Source organism: Pagrus pagrus (genome assembly GCF_965226575.1).
Source record: "Pagrus pagrus genome assembly, chromosome: 21".
Taxonomy (NCBI): domain Eukaryota; kingdom Metazoa; phylum Chordata; class Actinopteri; order Spariformes; family Sparidae; genus Pagrus; species Pagrus pagrus.
In genome coordinates, this window is record NC_140208.1 from 6,385,826 (window position 1) to 6,412,367 (window position 26,542).

The window sequence follows — 26,542 nt, forward strand, 5'->3', positions numbered from 1 at the left end:
CCAACATTTAGCAGCTGTTTGAACACACTGTTTCAACTGATTTCACCATTTACACTAAACTTATGAAAGAAGACAACATGTTATTGATGGTTTAATGTTACATTATACATTCAGTTTGTTCTTTCATGCGTAAAAAACGTGTCCGTTTGTCCCAGCATGTTGGCTACTACAGTTTGTCTGCCGTTCAAAAACATCAGCTCTTTTTGAAAGAGGCACTTGTTTATTTTCATACGGAGTGGAGAAGTGAGATCCAATCACAAGCGGTCACTTGAGACGCATTATAATGTCAGGTATGAGCAGTCTCTAATACTGTTCTGAAACAAAGAGGTTTTTGTCTGTATTGGAGACTGTTTCCCACATGTTTACCGGTGACTCGCTGGAATGCAAAGAGCTGCTTTGCCAGTGTTTGTTTCTGGTCTGTGGACGAACTGGAACAAAATCTGCTGATTTTATGCCTCTGACAACAGAATTAGGGCGCTTGTGAGGTTTTCCATGGACCAAAAATGTGACATTGACAAAAGCAGGTCGATCCTGTTGGTCTTTAATGGAACCACCATTAACTGGAGGAAATCAGGACAGGCAGTTCCCGGAGAAATCAGTTATCAGCAAAGTACTTATAAAAAGCATGTGTGTTGCTCTTACTGTCAGTTTTTTGCTCTTGGGAGCAGTTAATCATAAACCTTATAAAACAATCCAATCAAACATTTGCCTTCAAAATGTTAAAGCAGAAATAAAAGTCCATACAGGACGGTTGCCATAGTATTATAGAATTATACTGATGTACATGCAGCTCTACAGCTCTGCAAAGTGCTCGTTTATCTTCAGTTTGTCCCTCTGAATCATTTAAAATGATGTCCGGCCTGAGTCCTTCAGAAATCTGCCCACTCAGTGCAGAACTTCATTAAAAAAACACAGTATTTACCTGACCCACTTCAGCATGATAATTCACATTCAGGCAGAGATCAAAGTGTCTGTCTACCTGATTGTTATGAAATCTAAAAATAGATGATCTCAATTAAAACCAAACCAATGACAAACACAAGGTGTTGCAGTTACAGGTAAACATCAGATAATTCACGCACAGTTTGAGCCGCCGTCGAGTCTTTAATCCTGTTTATAAAATGAAGTATTTAATGACAGACTTGTCTAATACAGTATGTTCACAGTCTGACATGATGATATCAGTCTTAACGCTTTAATGAAACGTTCTTTGTCAGTCAGTCGGGCTTCATATATTGTTTTCAGCAGGAGATCAAGGCTGTTGTTGCTGTCGTTCCAGTAATTAAACACACAAATGTGTGAATGCAATTATGATGAAGCATACTTTAATTTAATTTTGTTTGAAGTGCTCGCCCCCCTGTGATGCACTCCATCTTCAGTATGGATCCAACTGTCTGTCTGACTATTTAGAAACCTGGTTGGGGTCCTTTTCATCCTTCATTCCTTCTTTTCCTGCCAAATGTCTGCATCTTCTTCGAGTGTGACACTAGTTGTGACATTTAAACGATCCTGTGTGTCCTGGCTCTGCTCTGTGGAGTCCTGTATGTGTCCAACTTTACACCTACAATTATGTCTGAATCAATTCTGGAGTAAAAGTACAAAAGTGTTAGTCTCTGTCTAAATCTGCAGAGTAACTGGGATATAAAATATATGTAGTGGAGTAGAAGTATAAAGGAGCAGAAATGGAAGTACTCAAGGAAAGTACATGTACCTTAAAATTGCACTCAAGCACAGTACTTGAATCAATATACTTAGTAACTTCCACCACTGATGATCTCATTCTTTACTATCTAAAGCTTTATTACCACAGGGGAGGGAACAGGAAGGCTCTTTCTGCTTTGAGTGTGGGAGATAAATAAAGGATTATTTAATCAGGATGTGTCTTTAATGAGACTCCACTATGATTCATTTTTGCCCTCATCTGACACTAAAGGAGACCCTGTCGTCCTGGTGTGACGTTATTTTGGAGAAGTTACCTGGTGCCATCTTTGTATTTGCGGCCATGACCCTCAGAGAGTCATCTCTGCGTCGCCTCACTTGAACCGGCGTCCCTCTTCCTGACATCTGGCAATTTTCAGGGCCACCACATCAGTCCTTTTGAAGTTTCCTACACCTGCCTTTTCCTCTCTCTGTCTGTGTAATTGCTGCAGCTCTGTGTGATGTATGTGCTGTTACCGCACGAGTCTGCAACATCGACTGCATCCCGATTCATTATTCAGCTCCCCCGGCCCGACGTAGCCAGAGAGCAGCTGCTCTTACTGTCACCGGTCAACAGGAATCCATGAATCTGTAATTATCCTGTCATCTCTGTCTGTCTGCTCCTGCTCTGTATTTATTTCTCCTGCCTTCATCTGTCTTTCTGCTGTCTGTTTCTCTGCTTTCTCTGTCATTCACTCAGCCTGTCAACCTGTCCACCTGTCTCACCTCTCAGCCTCCAGTCCTCCTCCCTTTAACCAGGACAGGTTTCTCTTAAGCACCCATGTCTTCCTTCCTTTACTGCTTACACATTTAAAAGGAATATGAATGTCTAGATCTTCTGTTTATGAGGTTAAAACACATAAAAAAACAGATTTCATATCAGGAAAAGGGTGGTAAACTTTCCACTTATACTTCCATCTTTTTCCTTACTCTAATTCCCGTCACCTATCTTACTTTCCTCAATAATTACGCCCCCTCTCTTCGGTCTCTTCAGGGTACGATTTGTCTCTTGCTGAGCTGTGACTTAGTGTTTTAATTACCTCACCACCTATAGAAAGGTGCCGAGGATGTCGGCGCACAAATGATGCTCGATGAGATTTCCAGGAGAGAGAAACCAAGGCTGAACATACATCATACTGATATGCTTTTCTATTACCCACCTGTGGCATTAGGTGTGTGTGTGTGTGTGAGGTGTGTGTTTGTGTGTGTGTGGCATGTGTGTGTGTTTGTGCAGTAAAGTGAGGGCCACTCTCTGAAGGGCAAAGAGAAGACACTCTGGAGCATTAGGGCGATCACGGGAGCGTCCACGCTCTCAAGGCCCGGCGAGCGTTATCTTTAATTTATCACCATGTTTTATTTACCAGCCAGTCAATTCAGGCCACCGAGCAAACAAGCCTCTGTATTGACGAGTGAACAGCGTCATGTCCACTGTTGTTTGTCAGTATGCAGAGCTGTACTGGCATCCACTTAATATTGTTATGACTCGTTTGCCTCGACAGTTTCACGAAAACAAACTCCTTTTTGAGCTGTTGTCTATCTGGTAGGGCTGCAGTCGTTTTCTTGATTAATCGATTAGTTGTTTTTTTCTATATAATGTAAGAAAATGGTAAAAAGCACAAAACCCACTTGTTCAGGGTTAGGAGAACATCAGGGTTTTGCTTAAAGTACCTGTTTTGGTCTCCGTGATCACAGATGGAGATGTTGTCCCTCCCTGTCGGCCATTGGCTGGGTGTCTTTTGTCGGTAAATGTAAGATGTTCATGTCATGTCTGCACCTTCACAACTAGAAACAAGGTTGGAGACGTACATATATAGAAGCACGGGGGCCTGCTATTGTTGCTGAAACTATGACGATTTGTCAAATTTGGCAAAAAAGTTGTGAGTTAATTTGACAAAATAGCAAAGTCATGGACACGGAGATTGTTGGATTTGTGTTAAATGCAACTTCTCGGAGGGACTGAATTGCCCTCGATTTTCAAGTTTTCAGACGAGTCGACCTGTCTAACTTTAAACTTTTCGCTTTAACATCAGGAAAAACTAGTTGTTAGGAACATCCGTAGGCCAAACATTTCCTTACTCTCTGCCCTGGAGATGCTATTATCAGGTGTCATAGTGTGCATGACTTACAGCCCCTCTGACCCTGAACACACACACACTCGCACACACACACTCGGTCTCATTAATTCATGGCCTTCAACTCAGGATTGAATTACAGCCGGTGCTACTGCAGGATTTACTTTGACAATATCCTTTGTTGCGGGCACACCCATGCCCACACACACACATATATACACACTCAGGGAGCAGCTGCAGCAGCGTTGCATCACATACTTTCACAGCACTGCTCATGATACGCTGCCAGTGTTTGCTGTTCCACACTTTGCTTGCTGATATTCATAATTAATTAATTTGTCTGCTGAAACTGTCAAAGAAACATCTGCATTCACTTTTTTCTGGATTCCTTTTCATCCCTCGATCAATTGCTTCCCCTCCTCTGCTGCACATGGGGAAGTGTCAAGCCCACATAGTGCTACTGAATCACTGATACACACCCCAGTGTATTCCCACAGACATGATTAAAATCCAATGCGTCTAATGACAGCGCTAAGATCAAAGGCATCGGGAATGGTGTGCAGGCCCTTTAAGAGAGGCAGAGCGGGGAGGGCTCTGCATCCATAAAACATGAGTTTATTCAGTGGCCATGCTAAGACATGGTTAGGAGCGCCTCTGCACTCCAGCGTGCTCTCATAAGCATCACAGGCAGAGCATCTCCGTCCGCCACATGCTGACACGGCTCAGACATGGACCCGCAGAGAAGAAAGGGATAAAACTGGAGCGTGGGAAGACGGGAAGCAGCGAGAAACAAGAGTAGAAGAAGAGAGTGAATGGGGAAGAAAAGAAGAGGTTAAAGGCATAAAGAAGATCAGAAAAGTGACGGCGCGATAAGAGGACAGTAAACAGGTGCATCGAGGCGGAGAATGGGCAATTCCTCCTTCCCAGGCATGTCCCCTCTCTCTCCGTCCATTCTGTAGTTGCAGGTATTTCTAACTTGAGTGCCCTTCTCTGACGCGCTGGGGGTGCTGGGAAACTACCGCTGTTTACCTCCGCTGTCCCTCTCGTCTTCAGTGTGATGCTGTCTGTGTGTGAGTGTGTGTTTGCTGCACATCAGTCTTTTTACCTGCATGTTTGCTGAAGATGTATTTGGTTTCACTTTAAAGCTGAGGAACGTCTTTGGTACTCTACTCTTACTGCAGTGTTTGAATATAAAGTAAAATCTGGGACAGTGAGTTGAAACATCTTCCGAGTTGCTTTTCACTTTGGTTTGATTTGAGATAAACCTCTGATTGAGTAACTAAATACAGTTACTGTAATCAGTTTTAAGTGCTGCAGCCCATTTGAAAGACATTAGAAGTGTCTTTTCCCTGCAGATATTGACAGGACTGAGAGGGCTGGGGGTGTGAGTGTCTGGTGGTGTCGGTTGCGTCTGGCAGCAGCACTTGTTTACTGCCTGTGCAGATGGGAGACTGTTGATGTTCTGCCTCTCTGTGGTTGGCATCTGGGGCAGCATGAAAGAGGCTATTGATGGATGGATGTACAGAGGGTGCTGTTAGTCAGAGAGATGGAAAGAGAGATACAGATGATAGTTTGTAGGTTATTTGCTGGATGTTAATGGATCAATTCTGTGGTGTGTTTGTATCTGTTGCAGTGGATTGAAAATATAGACCTGGTGAGGAGACATGCAGCAATTTGCATCGTTGACATTGAACTCAGAATGGGTGTCTATCTTTAACAAACGTTTGTAAACGTTAGGTGGGTTTGTCCTTTTTAAAATCTGCATCGTTACATTTTAGTCACAGAGGTAAGAATCTGTTTTTTCTGAAGGGTTAGCTAGCAAACTGATGAGGCAAAAAATAAATCTATTTCCCTTGTAGATGCGATCAATAAATTCAAAGTCAGCGATTCATCTGGAGTCACGACACTCCTGGAAACCCTGATAGGAGCTAATATAGAAGGTTTCCTCCAGAATTCAGTAGTTATTTCCTCAAAACAATGACACAATAAGAAATTCATATAATATGCCTTCACAAAAAAGAAAACATATGCAGTATTCATGCCATATATTTGTGACTTTTGTGAAAGCTGTAATCTACAAACTAATTGGATCACAAATTAGATGTGTAAGGATTTTAGTAGGAATGTATGGTATACTCTGCCCTGTATCGCTTTGGTGATAATTGGTGCTTAGTATATTAAGGAAATGTGCATTTTTTCACTCTATGTAACAGTTTTTAGCATTAACATGTATTAATCCCTTTTTTTTTGGCTGCATGTGAGTGAAAAATGAGACCTTCCCCGTCTCTCTGTGTTATCTGATACAAGCCTGTGGACGATCTGTTTAAGCTGTTTAATGCTGCTGGACTTTGGATTTCTTTGTGAAGGACTTAGGTTGGATTTTCCTCTACAATTTAAAAGTACCTCATCTCGGTCAAGCCTCCAGGAAGAGCGACAGGCGTTGAAGCCAACTTTCATAGTGGCCAAACTGTGTAATTACAACGTTGCGTGAGGCACTGGGACCCAAAAAGACTTTTTTCCGTAAGCTTTCATTGTGAAAGAAGCATCTATAAAACGGTGGATACATTTTTTTTTTAAGCGTCACAACCCCCACAAAATGACTCGCTATCAGAATTTGATCCATTCGGTCCAATAAATCTCAAAGTCTTTAAGACCGCACGATTAAGTAATTGTATCTCGATTCACATAAGCCGAGCGCTAAACCAGAAGTTAGCCGGCTCGGTTGGCGGAAGTCTCCTGTGTGCACGCTCTACGGGAAGACGGCAAGACAATTTTAGGTTTTTTGGCTTCATGTCCGTTTCCATTTCTCTTCCTTGTCACTAAAATACTGGAAACAGTTGTCAATGTGCTGTTTAAATGCTCTGAACAATTAAATAGAAAGTGTTGCTCCCACATCCAGCGAAGTCTGAAGAACGATTTTTGAATGGGGGAAGTGGAACCATCCGAGGAGCAGGTGAACGCAGCATTAAATGTAACACCCTCGGTCTCAGTGCCTCTCTCTGCCCTGCTAACTGAGAGCAACAGAAGCTAACGTTGGGTAGACCGGCTTCTAGCACAACGCAGAAGTGCCACAGAGCCGGGAAGAATAAATGGAGATAACATGGTGTAGCTCTTCTAAACATAAAAAATGTTGTTGGACCATATGGATCAAATTCTGATAGTGAAACGAGTCATTTTGCGGGGGTTGTAACACTCAAAAATGTATCCACCGTTTAACAGCCACTTCTTTTACACTATAAGCTTGTTGGGAAAAGTCTTTTTGGGCCCAGTGCATCACCCGAGGTTGTAGTTACACGGTTTGTCTGCAACGTAAAATTGGCTTCAAAACCCAGTGATGTTCCTGGAGGCTTGGGCTTAAGACGCACACCATGTGACCGCAACATTTCTGGTTTGATTCTAGCTGGGAGCCTTTGTCGCATGTTTTCATTTCTCTCCTGTTTCGTCTCACTAGATTGCAGGTGTGTTATACTATCAAATAAAGGCAAAAATGCTCTCAAAAACTACAATCTAAATCACTTCAAACAATGTATTACCCAGCTCTATCCTGACTATCGTTAAAAAACTTTCTAATACACTTGCATCTGCCTGATAGATACATCTTAAACCAATTTTTCCAAGCTGGATGCATTGTACAGTTTTCCTTTCAATATTATCTTTGTTTTGATTAGTGCAGGGAATTATTTATAGGGGAAACTGGGGGAAAATAATTTTTATCTCACTGTGGATGGAATAATTTTCGTCCAGATGGTAAGAAGAGTCTTTGGAGGACTCTGTAAAAACCTTCCCACAGTGTTATTAAACAACCTTCTGGGTTTTTAAAGACCACCAGGTATTTATCTCCAGAATAAAAGGCACTTATCTCTGCATATGATACATGAGAGGCACAAACTGGTGCTGCTGCAGTCTTAACCGACTGTAGGCTGGCGGAGTGTAAAATGGAGGTCCTCTCTCTCTTTAATCAGTATTGATTTACATGATACCCTCCTCTGTTCACCCTCCAGCACACTCTCACTGCACAAATCTGTGTCAGAGCAAGAAAAGACTCGGAGTCTCTTGAACATTTCGGGAGATAGGATAGGAAAAATACCAGCTATCTTAAAAATTCAACGCGGTTCGATATGAGGCCTGTCACATCCTGCGTGCTGTCTCACTCGGAAATCGCTGAGGGGATTAAATCTGAACAGAATGTTTTGAAACACAGACTATACAGTCGCCCTTGAACAACTCAAACTTATCTCTTTGTGCCGCATGACTGTGTGAGTCATGTCACCTCAATGACATACCAGAGCCCTCCGCCGCTCCCCAGGAGGGTTTCAGAGGGAGCGGGTGGGGCGGGGGCTGCTGGTGGCGCTGGTGGTGGGTAGCAGATCAAGCGTGTTAGAATCATAAGTGACTTGGGAGCAAAAAGAAGGAGAAGAGGCGGGTTGAGGATCTGTCAGCGAGCCGAAGAGCGGCAGCCAAACAGCAGTTTTCCCACGTCAGCCTGATCAAACTTGTTGACATCTGGAAGGAGATGGAGGAGAGACAGAGAAAGGCAGGAGAAGATGAAGGGCAGAGAGAGGAAGCTGCAGAGCAGAGGGTGCAGACATCACAGGGCTGACTGATGCGGTTGCCACGGAGCCACCAGGTGAGGGCGAGCCGACTATAATATTGACTCAGGGATGTCTTTGCTCCCCAGAGCTGCTTTGCTCTCTGACATTTAGAGACTGCTGCTGTTTCATTCTTGATGTTTCTGCCTTTGACTTCTTTCATAAGTCAAAACAACATTTTTGAGTAATTTGGTTTCACGCAGACTGTAGAAACCTGCGTGGAGCTTGAACACCGGAGGCTTCATAATTCTGGAGGATGTCTAAGAAAGCTTAAAGTGGTGAAGCTTTAACTGACTAATAGAGGAAGGAACCTGCTGACTGTTTGGACCTCAACCTGGTCCCTGGATCCAATCTTTCAATAGATTATTTTCATCATTGATTATCCACTAAGTATTTTATGTATTTCACAATGTCCAAAAAGTCCAAAAATAATTACACATACATTACAGATGAACATTTTAGAATAGCTTGTTTTTTTAAAGTCGAATTGTTTTGATGAATTACGTCAGTGATTACAATAACATTAACAGTCATTGATTATCAGTCAGCTGACTAATTGTTTCAGGAGGGATTCTTCCTTTTGCCTGCTACAGCAGTGGAAGAAGTACTCCGATTTTTTACTTTGCTATTATGAGGAGGCTTCCTTTTTTTCGATTCTGGCGGATCCTTTTGGACAAAAGTTGATGATGCTGAAACAAAGTAAGGGCCTGTGTCCACAGTGGTTTTTTTTTCGGGCAGAAAAGTGCTGGAGGTGTGCTTGGGAGCACTGAGATGAAGCGTTGCCGCTGTATGAGCCACACTGCCCCTTTATGGTTTACTAGCAAGGAGGATGTGGATGCATGATGTTATCTGTAGGAGACAAAAATACAGTGACTATTATTGCCTAGGCCAGCATAAAGAAAAGGACCCAGATAAGTCAGAATCCAACCCGGTGACAGATATATTAAGAATAACTAAAATTATACAGAAATAGCCAATTGCTCGCTCATATTTGCTTATGTAGGTCATATAGAGACGTCAGTATCAAACTGAGACTGTTTCATAACCAGTTAAAAGTTCTCTGTAGTCCATCCAAGTAAAGGTAAAAGTACTGCAGTGTAGAAATATTATGATACATGTAAAAAAGTAAAACTGTAAGAAAACTTATTAGAGTTATAGCATCAAAGTATGCCTAAAATCTAAAAGCACTCATCTTGCAGACTGGCACATTTCATAAAAATATGTTTTCTCTTACTGGATTATAATTATTGATGTTTTCATGTGTTCACCACTTAAAGTGAAACTCTCACCAAAATGCAACCTAGGCTTTTTTTGTAAAGGAACCCGAGTCAAACCTTCGTGTAAAAGCATAATTATGACGAAAAAGCCACTTTTAAGATTCACCGTATTTTCGCTTTCGGTTCAAAATCATTTTCAATTGTGTGCTAGGGGCAGCTGTACTGTAGCATCAAAATCACTATTTTTAAAACACTAAGAAGACTCGACACAACATGAAACTTTGCTGGTAGTATCACCAGGGTCTCTACACATGAACACGAGCATTGAGAACATTGTTTGTGTACACAGAGTTAACTAAAAAGAAGGTTTTTGAACAACTCACGCTAGCAGTAGCTTGTTTCGCTCGCCTCCGTCCTGCCAGTCGAGAAGCGCCGATCCCCGAGTGCGACATAACATGGAGGAGAGCAAAGGTGCAAAGCTCCTAAAGCTTAGTTCTAGTTTAATTTAATTTAATTTAAATTAAATAAAAAAATACGTTTTACTTATCTTTTGTAACCATTTAGATCATCTGGTGTCATCTTGTTTGCAGCTGTGCGTTGTATCTCCATCTTCCAGTGTGGTGTTGGCACTCAGCTTGTGTCTCTCGGTGTCTTCATAAAGTATAGATTCTCTTGTTTGAAGGGGAAGTAATGATTGCCTTTTGAGCAGAGTGCAGGCTGAGAGCAGCACCTGTGGAGCTGGCACAGATTCAGTTTTTTGTTCAAGGACACTTCCTCAGTTGAGCAGCAGTAACTCTGCTCTCAGTTCATCCCTGAAGACTGTTTGGCAAATACTGCTCGAATGTGATGACATGGACACTTGTTTTATTGCTATCAAATGAGGTATGTAGATGTAGTTATTTTTATATTTGGACAGAGGAAACTTTGTAGTGAATGAACATTTTAGTGTCGAATTAAACAACTCTGGCCTTTGCAGTCACCGGAAGCAGTGAAACATGGACAACACAACGCAGCAGAGAGTTATTAACAAGAAATCTCAGTTAATTTGACTCTCCCGACTCAGTAAAGCTGACCCAGGATAATCTTGGCAGCCTGTCTGCGGATGTTGTTTAATTTATTCAGTGAGGCTCCTGGAACTGAGAGGGCTGATCAGAAACTCTGCTGCAAGGTGCTTTAAGATGTTGTAGGCAGTAAGTTGGATATCATGATCAGTGGGGTCGGTCACTCTGTCAGCTCCATTCATAATGAAAAATGCACTCCTGTTTTTACGTGTTCTGTCTGGTAAAAAGCATGTAAAATCTGTCCATGTTTTTTCTAGGACACTCTCAGAACATCCTTCGCTTTAATATTTTACCGACTTGACCTGCTTCGGCCCCCGGATGCATCTGAGTCTTAGATTTTAGATCGTTATATCATGATATGACATAAGAGTTGTCCTTTCCTGGTTTTAAGGGCGGCATTACAGTGAAATGGTATAATTTTCTGAACTTACCAGACCGTTCTTATTGTTCTATTACTTGTCTTTACTCACTTAGTCATTATATCCACATTATCCCTACAATGTTGTGGCAATATCGACGTGGAGGTCGCCCAGTTCTAACATTTATGAAGATACGCCAAGATAGATGTCGAGGTGTCCTACTTCCTGTTGGACATATTAGCTGATTTGCTATGTCTTGTGTCATTGCACATACTTGATACTTGAACTCGTTATCAAAGTTTTTTTTATAATTGAATAGCACAAAGACATGTGTAAAGCTGTCCATATTTATGACAGTGGTGTATAATTGATCTAAAATGGCAAAAAATAATAGGTTTTGCAATACTGTAAAAGTTATCTAGCTCATGTTGCTGCAGTTTCTTTTTCCTATAACGAGCCACCGTCTTTTACCCTGAACTCATAGCAAGCTGGCAGATTCAGGCATCTGACAAACACACTGACAACACAGAGAAACACGTCAGGACAGTGAGACGAGAATTGAGGATAATTTTCAGAGGAGAACGTGCCCGTTGTCGGAGGACAGATGCTGATGACTGTCATACAGTATTTCTTGCCAGAGGAGATTTTTCTTTATGAAAAAAAATAACAAAGTGTCTTTAAAGGCAAATCCCTCTGTAGGAAGACAAATGATATGCAATAGGCTAGGAGGAAGAAAGAATTTCGCTTTTAAAAAAAGACTTGTCTGGCAGAGAGAAGGAGGATAAAGAAAGTGAGGCAGCCTTTTATGCCTTTGTCATCAGTATTTTTGTATTCCAGCCTGCAGAAGTTGTGTACAAGTGGAAGAAAAATAGAGGGAATAAGCGGAGAGAAGCCTCTCCTTGAAGGGACGGCGGGGGCTTTTCTCTAATAAATCAGCTTAATTGCAAAAGACTGCGTCACACTTTTCTCAGCAGCAACTGTTAAATTTTCCTCTGCAGGTGACAGTTGCTGGACATAAAGTGCTGATAATGACCTCATGTGGACACTCTGGCAGCGATTATTTAAACTCCTCTGCAGCAGCGAATATATCACAGATATATTGTTTTGCCATTTGTTCTTTAAATGATCAAACACATGCAGACCCACACACAGAGTCCTTATCATGGAGCAGTAGCTACATAGCAGATTACTGCAGTGTTGTCGACCCCGAGCTGCAGGGGTGACATTACTGACAGTGTGTGGTGGGCATTTGAAGGTTCGCCACATTATTGTGTGTGTTTGTGTGTGTGCACCGCATTTTAATCATGTTTACCACATTAAATTGGACATACACTACAATTTTAGAAATGTCTTTATCGATTTCAACTGGAGCCTGACCAACACTTGAGTGAGTGAGTGACCTTACTTCGGAAAAACTTTGAAGGATAGTCAAACGGAGAGAGACAAATAATTTTTTGGATCTCACCTGAATTGTGCTGTGAATCACACATACGATGTTTGTCAATTTAAAAGATCATTTTCCAAGTCAAGAAAGTCTGAGTTTGTCACAGCCAACAGTTGCGTCAGTGACATAGTCTCTCCTTTCACATAACTGCAGATTTATTGTGATTTTCATCTTTTTTAGTACCTTTTCAGTGGCGAGTTGGCGGCCATGTTGTTGTTGGTGACGTGTGTTGAGCGAGACGATGTAGTTCACTGAGCGGTTTAACACAAAACTAGATGATATTTTATTTTAATTTATGACAAACTGCAACTTCTTGACTTGGAAAATTGCCTTTTTAATTCACAAACATCATATGTGTGATTTCTTGGCACAATTAAAAAATTCTCTCTACCCATTGACTACGGCACAATTTCTTTCCATGAGGTCCACCAGAGGGCGCGTGAGTTTGGCTCTAGCAGATTTACACAATCTTTTGCAATGATCCTTCAAATGTGGTTATCGAACACACACAATATTTTACAATTTAACAATAAACTTCATCGTCTAAAATGACATCAGTGCACTGAAACGACAAACATTACAGTTCAATATTACCTCCATCATCTTTTGGAAAATGTATTTCTTTATTTTTTTAAACCCAGCCCCAGTTTCAGTGTGATTCATGTTCGTGTTATTCCTGCCTTTTTGGATCCACAGATTCCTTAGTGGGTGTTTGGACTGAAAACAGCCCTGCGCTCAAAATACAAGGGGCTGCGTTGGTGGGGTCGTTCTTCTTCAGGCACCGCTGATACAATCCATGAAGTGTACGTGGAGTCTTTGAACACTGCACAGTGGTTTATCATATGAGGAAGGATTTTATAGCTCTGGAAAGTTTTTATGGTGAAATATGAAAATAATTTATATTACATAGTAATCCGCTAAAAATGTGAGCTGTCGTTTCTCTAATTGGCCAAGCCAGCGCTTTGCTAGATGATAACTTTTTCGCCCTTGCAGCATCATTGGTTCCACTTCAAATGTTTGAGGACACTGTGTTTTTATTTAATCTCTGTCTTGAGAGGGGTGAGAGATGACAAAGATATCAGTGTCTAACTCCTGCCCCAAGCAGGACACCTGGTGCATGGTGTACACTCCCGGCTGTTGAAATATCAGGACACTGTATTGATCCCTCAGTGGAGTACTCCTGTGATTCAGTCTAGCAATTCTAAGACTTTAACAGGGTGTCTGCAGCTCGTCTGAAAAATGTCTTGAGTTTAATTTCATACATATTAGGCCTTGAAAGTCATTAAATAGTCTTTGTGATTTGTAATTAATGATTTGTAATAATGTAATGTAACTTCACAACCCTAGCTCATAACCCAGGCTCTGTTACAAATCCTCCCAACCCAAGATGAGATAACTGCGGTGACATCACGTGAATTATTTTCTCAGACTTGGCAAAGTAGTTCTCACCGTGATTTGTAAATTGACTTTGACATGTAAAATTGGTGTAGTGCCTCTTTAAATCCCCCCAGGCACTTGTTACATTAACACAATGTATAGACCTATTTCACAGAGGACGTTTTAACTGCCTTACACAGGTGTAACTAATATTATTAATAAGTATTTAGCTGTGTCAGTCCAGGGTCCTGCTGTTGGCATATACATGCTGGCTCGCAGCATACTGAATGTAATGGAGCTGTGGTTAACTGTATTAGTTCCAGCTCAGCGTTTCCTGCTTTATAAGGTCAAAATGTCTGCCGTGAAGAAAGGTCTATTAACGTTTAACAGAGCTGTAGACTCTGTGGATTAGAATGAAGATATCCGTCATCTCCCCATAAACAAACTCTGTATGTGCCTGTCAGGAATCCACTGTTAGACATAAAAGAGTCCTCTGAAGCTGGTCTACGGTGTCCCAGAGTGTGTGTGCTTGTTGAAGTTTGATTCCCAGCTCGTTCGGCTCAGCAGCCAATCAGCTTTTCAGGCTGCACACTTCCCTTTCCCTCAGCAGAGGTTTGATTTGAGACAGATTGTTTTTGCAGACTCGGTCTTGCATCTTTCCATCAGTTTCCTGAGCTCTGGAAGTCTCTGGATGACTTTTTTTGTACATAAAAGCATGGACTGATTTTTCTCTCAAATGGCCTTTGTTGTAGCTTTTAAGATACCATAGGAAAAGCATTAGGAATTGTCGTGGGGTTTGGGATTTTTGCAGTGTGTTGCTCGAGTGTTCGTGTGTGAGAGGAGGTTACTTCAAGGTCTTCCTGCTGCTATCACATATTCTGGCATTTCTAGTGCAGTGGGAAATGCATTCAGATTCTAATTTGACAACTTTCCCTGAAAGAGCGAATCACAGATTCATCTGTAGATTTTTTTCTTACAGCTGTAACGTTTTGTCCTTGATAAGGGATTTCTATTTCAGTGACATCTCTGGTAGGGAACAGCCTATCAGATAGCATTACTGTCACACATCAGGGCGCAAAGAGCAGAGAAGAATCGGCTGCTCGGCACACTGTCGCAGGTAAAACAGTGCGTTATGTGACAGAGCACAGAGGCTCTGTGTGCTTTGTTTGTTTGTGTTTTATGAAATTCATCACCGCTGCAGCTTTATCCCTGTAAGGTTGCTTTGTGCTACGGGCACGGCGCCACACATTGTTTCACATATTACCCATTTACTATGAATTGTGCATGCTGGATGCGTAGGCAGAACAGCTCAGACATCACTGGGGATATCAGCTCTTATTTGCTCAAATTACAGGATTATGGTATGGATGGGGACTCCTGTTTGTAACTAGAATCACATACAAATTGACTTTAGACGTGACATTGGGTTTAGATTTGTGACTGCAGGAACAATAAGTCTATAAAACAGCTCGACTGGAGCTGAATTAAATGCATGATTGTTTGGAATCGGTCCAACATGTACGGGGCTCAGCAGACATCATGGAGAAATGTCGTTGTGAGAACATGACATATTGTCTGTTACCTCCTCTGCTGTGGTTTTTCTTGCACCTGTAAACACACCCAACAGTCATGTCCTGGTATACTGACCACACCCTCGAGTACACTTTTACATAACTGTAGAGAGGTTGAAGTTACCCACAGAAAAGTGTGACTCACCGGATGTAGACTGTGGGTATAAACCTGCCATCCACCTCCTTTGTGCAATGTGTGTCACTGTTTTCAAAATCGCCATCTCGACAGGAAACAACAACAACCCCTAGCGCTAGCAACCTACACGCTGAAAATTGCAAGTCACCCTAACACTAATGCGGTTGGTGACAGTATGAATGTAAACAAGCTGTTACTTTTTCCTGTGCAGGGATTCAACTAGCTCCCCACTTGTGCCACTATTTTTCAGGGGCACCGTTGTTGCACCCTGAGCTTTCCTGTCACGATTGTGATTGGTTTAAAGAAATACAGACAAGCCAGAGCATTTTCCCCCATGTAGCAGGATAATTATATTTGCAGCCAGACCTTTCTCCAGTGCTTCTGACAGTGCCTTGGAGATAGGTCTGGCTATACAAGACTACCCACAGAAGGTCAGGGAAAACAAGCTAAGTTGTGTTTTCGCCATGCTAGCGACATAGCTCTTTGGATGGCAGCGTTGCTCTGTCTGTTGGTCTGTTTATTCAGTCAGTCCATCACTTTGGTCCCGACTGCAAAAATCTACTGGATGGATTTCCTTGAAAGGCATACAAACATTCAGGTTGCCCGGAGGATGGCTTTTAATGTTGTTGATGAATCAGTAACTTTTCCTGTAGTGCTAACATCAAGTCAGAATCTTATCCAGTACTTGAGAACCAGATTCTGGGGTTTTCCTTCCCATTATAAAGCTCTGGCACGGCACCCAAGCCGTATCGGTAACCACTATAGCTGAACGGATGTAAGGTCAGTTTGTAAAGCATTAAACGAATTACATGACTTTTCCCAGATCTCATGGTTGTAGTTTTGTCCCCAGTGGACTTGCTTTGCTGTGCACAGATATTAATAATGGTCCAAAATGAGGTATAATTGCATATTTAAAAAAAAATCTTAGTTGGCCTTTGGCTTTATTTGATAGGACAGGCGTAGAGTGACAGGAACAAGGGAGAGAGTGAGAGAGACGGGAATGATATGCAGCAAAGGGCCAAAGAGTACAGCTCTGTACACTCAGAGGGGCGCTCCATGAAATTGCCTATTTTTAACTGAAATGAGCCAAGTACTTGCAGCCAAAGTCTTCCACAAACAGAGAGAAAGTGCTGCATTAATGAAAAACTAATGACATTCCCATCAGCCTCAGCTTCAGCTAGAAAATGTCAGCATAACACATTAAACTAAGATGGTGAAGGTGGTAAACATTAACATGTTAACACTGTCGTCGTAAGAATTGTAGCTCAAAGCACCGCTATGCATTAGTTAAGCCTCACAGAGCTGTTAGTGTGACTGTAGACTCTTAGTCTTGTTAAATAATGTTGACATTTCTAACAAAGATAAACCAGTGATGTTTCAGAGGGAAACAACAGGCTCAATCTGATGTATGTGTGTTTCTCTGCATTAAATCCAGGTAGCAGATTTAGATTAGTTAGTCCGACAACCTTGCCTGTTTGTTCTGCGCTGCATCAGTCAACACACTGGTGTTTGTCCAGCAGCTAAAGCTGATTACTGTTGCTGAACACATCCAATGTAGCATCAGAGCAGTTTAAACAAGACTCTGTAGGGGAGAAGGACAAATATAATCATGGTGATAATCAGTGATATGAACATGAAGGGATGAATACAGTATTTGTTATGTTATCATGAATTTAAAACCTGTTAACCCAGATAAAGTGGCCTGTGAGAATCGGCTCTATTGTTTGCATACGTGCAATCATCTGCCCGCCTGCATCATGTGTGTTTGCAAGAGGACTATGTGTGTTAGCTGGTGGTGTTTTCTACATGCGCTGTGTGACAGCTGTGATCTGGCCTCTCCGCTCTTTGTCATCTCAGATCTGGCGTGACAGCTTCGACACGTGTCTTTAGAAAGCAAACAAACGCGGCTCGACCACACAGATGACTGAATTACAACATTTAACAAGCTGCTCATGTGCTGATTAAACAGAATGGCCCTTCTGAATCCCCGATCAGACTCTCAAATGAAAAGCTTCTGTCGAGTGGAATAATGGGGTGTCTAAATGAGGGGAGCGGGGGAGAGAGGAGGAGGAGGAAGTTATTATAATACAGTCATGGGGCTCGTCAATAGAAAAAGTTTCCTAACAAGATTTACTACGCTCATATTTTGGGTGTAATTTATCTGCCAAAAAACAGACACATTAAACAAAGATGAACTTTAAAGATGAATTTGCCTGATAACTTTGTTTTTCTACTGATATTGTGATAATAAAGTTATCCTGCAATCATAGTAATTTGTTTTGCCACAATAATCTTGTAGTGAAAATACATTTTATGATAAAAATTCCCTAACAGTAGATTCTAGAGCTGAATTTATTTATTGTTTGGTCAACTGATAGAAAAACGAGCAGGAACTATTTTGAATCATTACAGCCTCTCATGTGTGAGAATTTTCAGCTCTTAGGCTTGGGCTGATGACATCACCTTCAAGCTTTTATTTTGAAAAGAAAATCAAGTAATCAATAGGCCTATCTGCCGATTAAATAATAATGAAAATGAATATTAATTGCAGCCCTTGTAGATCTACAACAGATAAGTTTAATATGTTAAATAAATGAATTACAAAGATAACAGCAATCTTAAATCTTGTCGGCATAAATTATTATTACATCAGTTTCATCCATCTTTTTGCTTCGCTCATTTTTGACGGATTGTATCAGCATTCATGTCCTTTGCATTAAACAAATTAACAGTATGCGCCTGAGTGTCTCAGGAAGAAGCAGATAGGAGCACAGTTTGATCAATCTAATAATCGATGATATTGATTAAAGGAATTTGTTCAGTATTTGTCGGCACAGCAATATCAACACATCTGGGTACTCCAGTCAGCAGCACAACAACCTTAACATGAATTTCTTCTGCTTTCGTAACTTGACTCTTAGTAATTTGAGTGCCAGATTGTAGGTTGTAACAGTGGAAGCAGCAGATAGTAACACTTCAGTTTCCTGCTGTTGTGTCTCTCAGTGCCTCGCTACTTGTTCCAGTAGATGAGTTTCACTGCTCTGTGAGATTGTGAGCTCTTGCAGTCTCCGTGCTTTATTCATTGCTGATGCTTCAGGTAATAAACAAGGTCCGCAGTGTTTTCCACTGTTCTTGGCACAGTTAACAACAAACAGCACTGATCTTTGACCTGCTCGACTTGAAGTTGGCAAAAAACATCTAAAACATCTTTTTTACTGTTCAGGATGTTGCACGTTTGCTGACAGTTGAAATCACTCACTTATCATTATCTCCACTTCACTTAGTACGTTTCTGTAGTCTCGTTTAGACACTCGATAGCAGCCGCTGTTTTTAAGACAGAGCTTTAAAAATAAACTGTGAGACATTTAATGTATGTAATGTATTTTATGTTGTAGAACAGAGCATGTAAATACCTTCAGCCTGTGGTAACCACAGACCTTATTTGAGGCATTTAACCAAAGACCAAGTAAAAACTCATAGACTTTGAGACGAGGGAACCAAATGTGCAAGATGCTAACTGATGTCTGGGTTTAAGACTCATTAATACAGCACTCTGTTGACAGTCGGCCTCACACAGGACTCCAGCCATGATTGCCTGACTGCAGGTCCTACAAATGAACCACTTGATCATCCTCAACCTCCTGCCAACATTGACTTTCTGGCTGTTTATCGTACCTTTGTCCATTTTACCGCACTTTCTTTTTTTGGCCCTTTTTTTGCCGAGGGCGAGACAAACCGTCTCACTCAAAGGCTGACCTCTAGTGGATCGGTGGGTCTACTACATGCTTTTGTGATGGACTGGGTTACTTAAACCATCAGTTGTTTAACATAAAAGAAATTACTATGATGATAATCGATTAATTGTTAGTCATTTTTCAGTTAAAAAGACCAAACTTTCTCTTGTTTCAGCCTCTCTGTTGTAATGATTTGCTGCTCTTCTTTGGGTAGAGTGTGGAAAAATCCTTACAAGTCACGTAGCACAGATTTAACTGCAGTGAACGGTTGATTTATGGATCAGTGGAGTGAATATCGACATGACGACATGAATCTGGTGTTATTTGTGGTGTTTGTTGAAGACGAGGCAGATTTAGGATGAAGATAAATCTGGAGCGTGCGCGAGAGAAAAGATGCCTATAAGCAAGAGCGATATAATCAGCAAACAGTTTTTTGGTTGCAGTTTTCTGTCTCACTCACTCGTCTTGCTGCATGTCTTACACACACACACACACACGTTCACAGGCTGTAGGATCTCATCTCTGTGCAGCTCTCGCCTTCCTCAGCAGCCTTGGAGAATGATTTCATTGGGATGACAAGTGTGCCTCTCCCTCCATATTTCTGCCACCCGGGCCCCTAGCCTGGATCCAGAGACAGTCTGCAATAATCCAGACCCTGCTTTTTTTTTGCTTTTTTTTTACCTTTATCTCAGTCTACCCAATCTGATTTTAGCTGTGCTGAAAGTAGCATTTTCTTCCTATCACAACATCGCTAATGCTTACCCTCCTTCCTCCCTCTCCCCTCTCCATCTCTCCTCATTCCCCTCCGTCCACTAAGCAGAAAATGGGTCCAGTTGCCGTTGCGGGCTATTATCTGCATCAGCTATCTATCTTGATAATTGACTAGTGGGGGTAAATGTGACGGTGATCGGTGTGACGCTAATACATTCTGCCAATTTGACACGCTCATAATCCGCCGGGCTTGCGTTTCCACCCCGCAGTCATCACGGGGAGGCGAGAGGTTTGACGTGTTGGAGCCACTGTAGCATCATGGATACACACAGTAGGCCGAGTGCGTGGGTGGGGAGAAACACTCGGTCTAATTTAGGAATCGGGAGCGTTTGAGTGGGCACGGAGGAAGAGGAAATTGGTCTCAACATGCATAGGCTCACATTATAGAAACAGACACATGCAGATGGATAAAGCTGTCACAGTGTGGATGTGTAGACCCAGCTGCAGGAAATAAACTCATCTCAACATCACAACCAATTTGTTCTGTATGCTGCTGATTGCTCTTGGATCAGTGAGAGTGAATGACATGAATAGGCCTCACACTGTATATCCGCAGCACAAGTAGTAATGAGACGACGTCTAATTCCACCTGGCATGACATCTGTATTTGGCAACAGCCACAAAAACATCCTGGTGTGTTTAGAAGATTACCTGAAGACATCAGACGCTCATTTTTTGAGAGATTTCAATCCTCTACAGCCTCCCCAGCACAATTAATAGGTGCCAGTTACAGCTTAGATGATTATTCGTTTAATTTTCTATCAATGGGGTGATGGAGTAATTGGCAACAGTTTGATAATCGCTTAATTGTTTCCCATTTAGCCAAAAATTCTCTGGTTAAATCTTCTTTTCGTACTCTTTAATTAAATTGAGTTGAAAATCATTTGGATTTTGGTGTCTTCAGACAACACAAGGTGTCACTCTGGACTCAAATTCTGACATTTTACAGACAGCCTAATCAAAAAATGAAAATAATGGAGAGCTACAGCCCTGGTGAAGTGTCCCGCTTCTCTGAATAATCCTCTCTGTTGACAGATTAATATATTTCCTCTGTAGAAAACTGTTCGAGTGGAAACTTCTCTGGAAAGAAAAGTTTTTTGATTCTTCAAGCTGCATAGTTAAAGAAATCTTATACACAACATGGCCAAAAGTATGTGGACATTTCACCCATGGTGTGTTGTTGGAGCATAGCTGTAGGGATTCGCTCCCTTTCGGACACAAGAACATCACCGAGGTTCAACACTAATTTTGGGTCGTTTCTGGCTCACAGTCAGTGTTCCAGTTCATCCCAGTGGTGTAGCACAGGGCTTCTCAAACTCTTGAGGAGCATATGATTGAAGGCTGCACAGGTAAACCCGTGAACTTGTCGTAGGATTTTGCAAGTGCTCTCATAATGATGTTTAACCTGAAAAATCACTTGAGGACCAAATACACCCACAAAAGGCAGGTTGGACGTGTGACATCATTCCAATGTGCCGCAAGTTTTAATAAAAATATCGTTAATATATCTGGAATAGATTACAAGTCATGTTGTAAATAAACAGGACTGGTTTTATTAAATGTGGGCGACTGGAGGTAGTAGAGTTCTTTCTGAGGGAACCACAGTCTCCTCAATCATGCAGCCTGGTTTAATATGATGCCAGACATTTCCAGATGGGATAAAGGATAGTCTGACTCACGAACAACATTTGCATAGTGCATCTTACAGTGTTGCCAGAAAACGAGAACACAGAACTTCAAATGCAGCTGAAGCCTCGGCACAAACGAGCCAGACTCCAAACACAGTGCTGCCGCCGTAATGACACTGAGGTATTATCGCGTCCTAAGTTCTTGTATAAACAATAAACATGCATGTCTAAATGGCACAGCTGGAGTGGCGGTCTAATCACACAGAGGAGTCACTGCGACACAAACGAGCGCGAACGCGGCGGCGTTGTAAAGACCTCAGCGGAGGGAAAAAGACGGGGGGAAAAGGTGCGATAGAGTTGTGGCAGTCATTAAGGGCAAGAGTGCTCTCTGCATTTCAGGCTTATCTACTGCAAGGTGGAGGCACGGGGAGGGTAATTCTGCTCGGGGCTCATGTGCAAAGCCGAGATACAGAACAAGAGGGAAGTGGAGGGAGAGAGGGAGAGATAGAGCTGGTTCATTTGCAGCTCGTCCCCGTAGACTGTGGAAAGGATTATACTCACAGAGAGAGAGAGAGGGAGAGAGGGAGAGAGGGAGGGAGATGCACAGGCTCTGTCTTAGCACACACTGAGTACCCTGCCTCCAATCTTCTCCACTGCACTGTGCACTCTCCCCGTCTCCTCAACAGCACTCACTTCTCTCTCTCCTTCCTCCATCACACACACACATGTGCAGACACAAACACACCACTTTTGCCATGTAGAGTGTCGGCCAGAGGGGGGACACCAACCTGCACAGGACCACGAGCCAGGTACGCTCCCTTCATTCATTCCTTCCTTCATTTGCTGCTCACACTGTCACATTATGCACCAGCAGATTTTTTGGGTTGTCGCTGTAGTGATCCAGCCACTCACTCTCTCTGCAGAAGACTCTCGCAGGCTGCATGCACCAGGATTATCCGGCTTCTTTTGCATAGCCCCAAGAGAACCAAAAAAAAAAAAAAAAAGATAGCAGAGAGGGGAGAGGAGCCAGAGAGGAAATGAAAGGACAGAGAAGAGAAACTGAGCAGTGTTTTGTCATGTAGGGCGACGAGAGGCAGCCATCTAACCTGGGTTGACCTTCACGTGGACAGCAGTGCTCCTGCTTGGAGCAACAGTATGTGGGACAGTGTCCACAAAGACTTCCTTATCAAAACCTGAGCTTAAAAGGCACATTTAGCCCCCTCCCCTCTCTCTCTCTCTCCAACTCTTTATATCATCTCGCTCTCTCTCTCTCTCTCTCTCTCTCTCTCTCTCTCTCTCTCGCTCTCGAGGGCCATATTAATAATCATATGTGCTGAACAAGCTCAGGGGACTTGCTGCAATTGGTTGAAATGCAAATGGCCATGCAGACTGATTGTTCCTTCTTGTGAAATGAATTGGTATTTGTCAGACAGGAGGAGATCAGTGTGGCTCTAACTGTTCTCTGGTGGTAACACATGCTTTCACCCTCGAAGGCTTCATCTGAGAGAATAGTGTTTTTATTTTGAGGTGTGTCAAGTTTGTACACCAGAACCCCCGTGAGAGCATCACCACTGACTCCCAATCAATCTCAGGCTTTTTGAAGTGGATGTACCACTCTGGTTTTCTCTCCTTTCTTTCTGGAGGATCGGGTGACTCAGAATCTGGGGCTTCAGAATTCACTTTGATGCCGGTTTGATATCAGTTTGTACATCTCGAGACTGCAGGGGCCTTCCTCTTTCTGGAATATGTTGGAATGAAGTTGTGCTGGCCTGGAGAGAAAAAGCAAAAAAAAAAGCAAAGCTTCGTATGAAGCTTTTAATCTGAGTCACTGCTGACGTTTTCCTTCTGATTTCTTTGATCTGCCGCTTACCAAAGAGTCACGACTGTCTGACAAAAAGCTTCAAGATAAGAAACAAATCCAAGTGTTCAGATGGAGCCTTTTAGAACGGCTGCAGTCACATCCAGTGTTAGGTGTCGATTATGTAAGTTTGCGCTTTATAATTAAATAATCGCCCTGGTTACATCATCATCCGGCCAAAAATGTGTCGTGTAATTGTCTTTTCAAAAACTGTAAAAATCTTTTAACGATAATGTCTACATTTGGATTGGCAGCACAGCATAAAAAGTTATCAGTCTAGATCGAAGCTGACCATAAGTAAGGGATAATGCCTGACAGGGTGTCAATAATCAGGGATTAATGGACGACTTGGGGGACACAACCGTCGAACGCACAGATACTTAATAGTTCTGTATGTGTCCATCTATCAGGAGTTAATTGATCCCCTGTAGACAATCAGATTGAGCGTTCCCCCACACCTTGATATAAACCTGCAGTAAACCCCTCCAGTTGCTAGAAAATAAAGAAAGTAGTAAAGAAAGTATTTCTTTGTACTTGATGTACTTGTCATTTTAATGGAACTAAATTATACAGATTCACACAACACATTACAAACCAGGCACTTCACGACCTCACATACTGTCATCGGCACTGCATTGATCTTTTCCCTCAGGGCTGCCTGAAATATGAAGCTATATTAAGCTTAAAAACTGCGTGGAAATTGACACATTGTTATATAATTTTAGGTGAATATCTTATAAAGTGCTGTTTGTCGAAACAGTTGATTTTTGAGTCTCATTCTCAACTTGCCACAAACAACGCTGTTGGATGGTGGCCGACCCGTCCTACATACCAAAGGGTCATTATTTGACGAATTGGGAATGAGACTCAAAAATCAACTATTACAACAAATTACACCTTTAAATACAGATCATCCACCTCATACATATACAGTAAGAACAATGAGAACACACCGCCACAAACCACCACAAATCTGTACCTGAGAAAATAAGCACAAACCACACATGCACATGAATAGATTAGATCAGATAGACACAAATTTAAACTTTTGCCCTTTGCACCGTTCTAAAAACAACCACCACAACTAGATGAGACTCTTTTGTAACGACTGTCAGAAACTCTGTAGAGAGAATGTTTAAAAAAATAAGAAAGTCATGTACTCGATCATAAAACTAGTAAAAAATCCATTTACCAATTCAAATCAATCTTCATTTAAATGATTGGATATCGATTCATGAAATCCCGAGATCAATCTTTAAAGTGTCAAATAACACCCGCCAAGCGCCAAATGCAAGTAGAATTTTCCTTTCGGCGAATAAATCTCTCAAAGCTGCCAGCCACACTGACGGATCAGTGTTTGTACCAAATCAATCATGTAACAAAAAACTATTCAGAGAGTCTGAACCATGTGTTGGTGTCATTTACGGACCCACTGCTTTCGTCCTCTGTGGGGGAAACTCAGACACACAGTTGGACAAGGACTTCATGGTGCATTCAAGTGCACCTTTTAAACTCAAATGGCCATGAAGGGTTGTTTAAAATGGGAAAGTTTCTATTTTTTCTTCTATTACTTTGTTGAAATACACAGGCCTACATCTTTCATTACTTTCTTGTTCTCTGACCACAGATTTTTAATTATCAGATGTTGAAATCATAAGAATTTTCCAAAAATTTCTCCATAGGCGGATTTTAACCCCAGTCTCAAGGGTTCCTTGTACAATTTACTGCCTAAGTTCTCTCAGAAGCCCTTTCATACCCAAGAAAAATTGGTATTCCTGACTGAGCAATTAAATCGGAAATCAGTGGTGATACTGAACTGCCCCAGTTACTCACTAGAGCACCAAACGGCATTAATTCACAGCTGAAAATGGTCTCCAACAAATGCATTTTTGGCCGCCATCCCAAAGCGTTGAGTTGGGAGTAAGGCTCAAAAATGAACTTTTCTTACAAATAGCACCTTTAATGCTATCCTATCAAATAAAGCCATGAAAGGCTTTAAAATAATAAAGATAAAAATACATAAAACAAAGTATAGATGAGCTGCTTTTAATGATTTTTGTCTCCAGAAGGATCAATCTTCTTGGAGCTGACAGTCAGAGATGGATGAGGGTGGTCATAAAGTATTGACCTACCTAACCTACTAATACTGTTGTTGTTTTTTTCAGAGGATTTGACAGTTAGGAGAATAAAGAATAACACCAGCTTTATCCTTAGAATAAACTGTGGGAATGAACACAGGTTTAGCTCACAGTTAAAACTCACCCTCTGTGGATGATTTCCCTGTGGGCGCTCACAATTACCTGAGCCCCCAAGCACCCACGTAAATCACTGCAAAAGATATTAAAGCGCATCACTTCTAGCACACACAAGGCATTAAGTATACCATATGTGCATTTAGCAGCATTGTATACTCTGCAGAAACAGTGTAGAGGAAGCTTGTAACCAGCAGTGTGTCTGCCGAGTGTCTTTATTGTACTATTCATATCATGGTGAGAGGCAGAGAAGATGTGAGGGAGGGAGTAAGAGGAAGACATGTGACACCCTCAATGCTGCAGGAACATGACCCGTCGAGCCACCGGGGCATGGCCTCCTGTTAACCGTATTGTGATTGTGTGTTTGCCCCCCCCCCCAGAGGGAGGCTGACCTACAACAGACAGTAGTATCAGCTCTGGCTCCGAGCCCACTGAGCTGTCAGCCTCACATGCCAAGGGCTAAGAGGAGACGGGGGACATGAACAGTACGGAGGAGATCAGGGATAACAAGCAGAGACGGAGGTAGACTGCAGTCTGTCTGAGGCAGCCTCTATTAGTGATGCAGGAAGGAGCTGAAGAGGCACTGAACTGAATCATTCTGAGGGTCTGAGATGGAGAAGTGAGGGCAGTTCACACTTTACAATACATATATGAAACAGAGGAAGGTTTTGTCCTCATGTCCCTGTGATATGGGCAGATTAAAGACGCTGTTTTGCTGGATAATGGTGACATTACTGTAAGCATCAGGGTCACAGTGCTCAGGTTTAACTCGACT

The 26,542-nt window shown here is 42.0% G+C and overlaps 1 protein-coding gene across 3 annotated transcripts in view; it reads left to right on the plus strand.

Annotated features, from left to right (window-relative positions):
- Positions 1 to 26,542, plus strand: part of srcin1b (SRC kinase signaling inhibitor 1b) — a 113,629-nt gene that overhangs the window by 1,586 nt on the left and 85,501 nt on the right. The window lies entirely within an intron of this gene.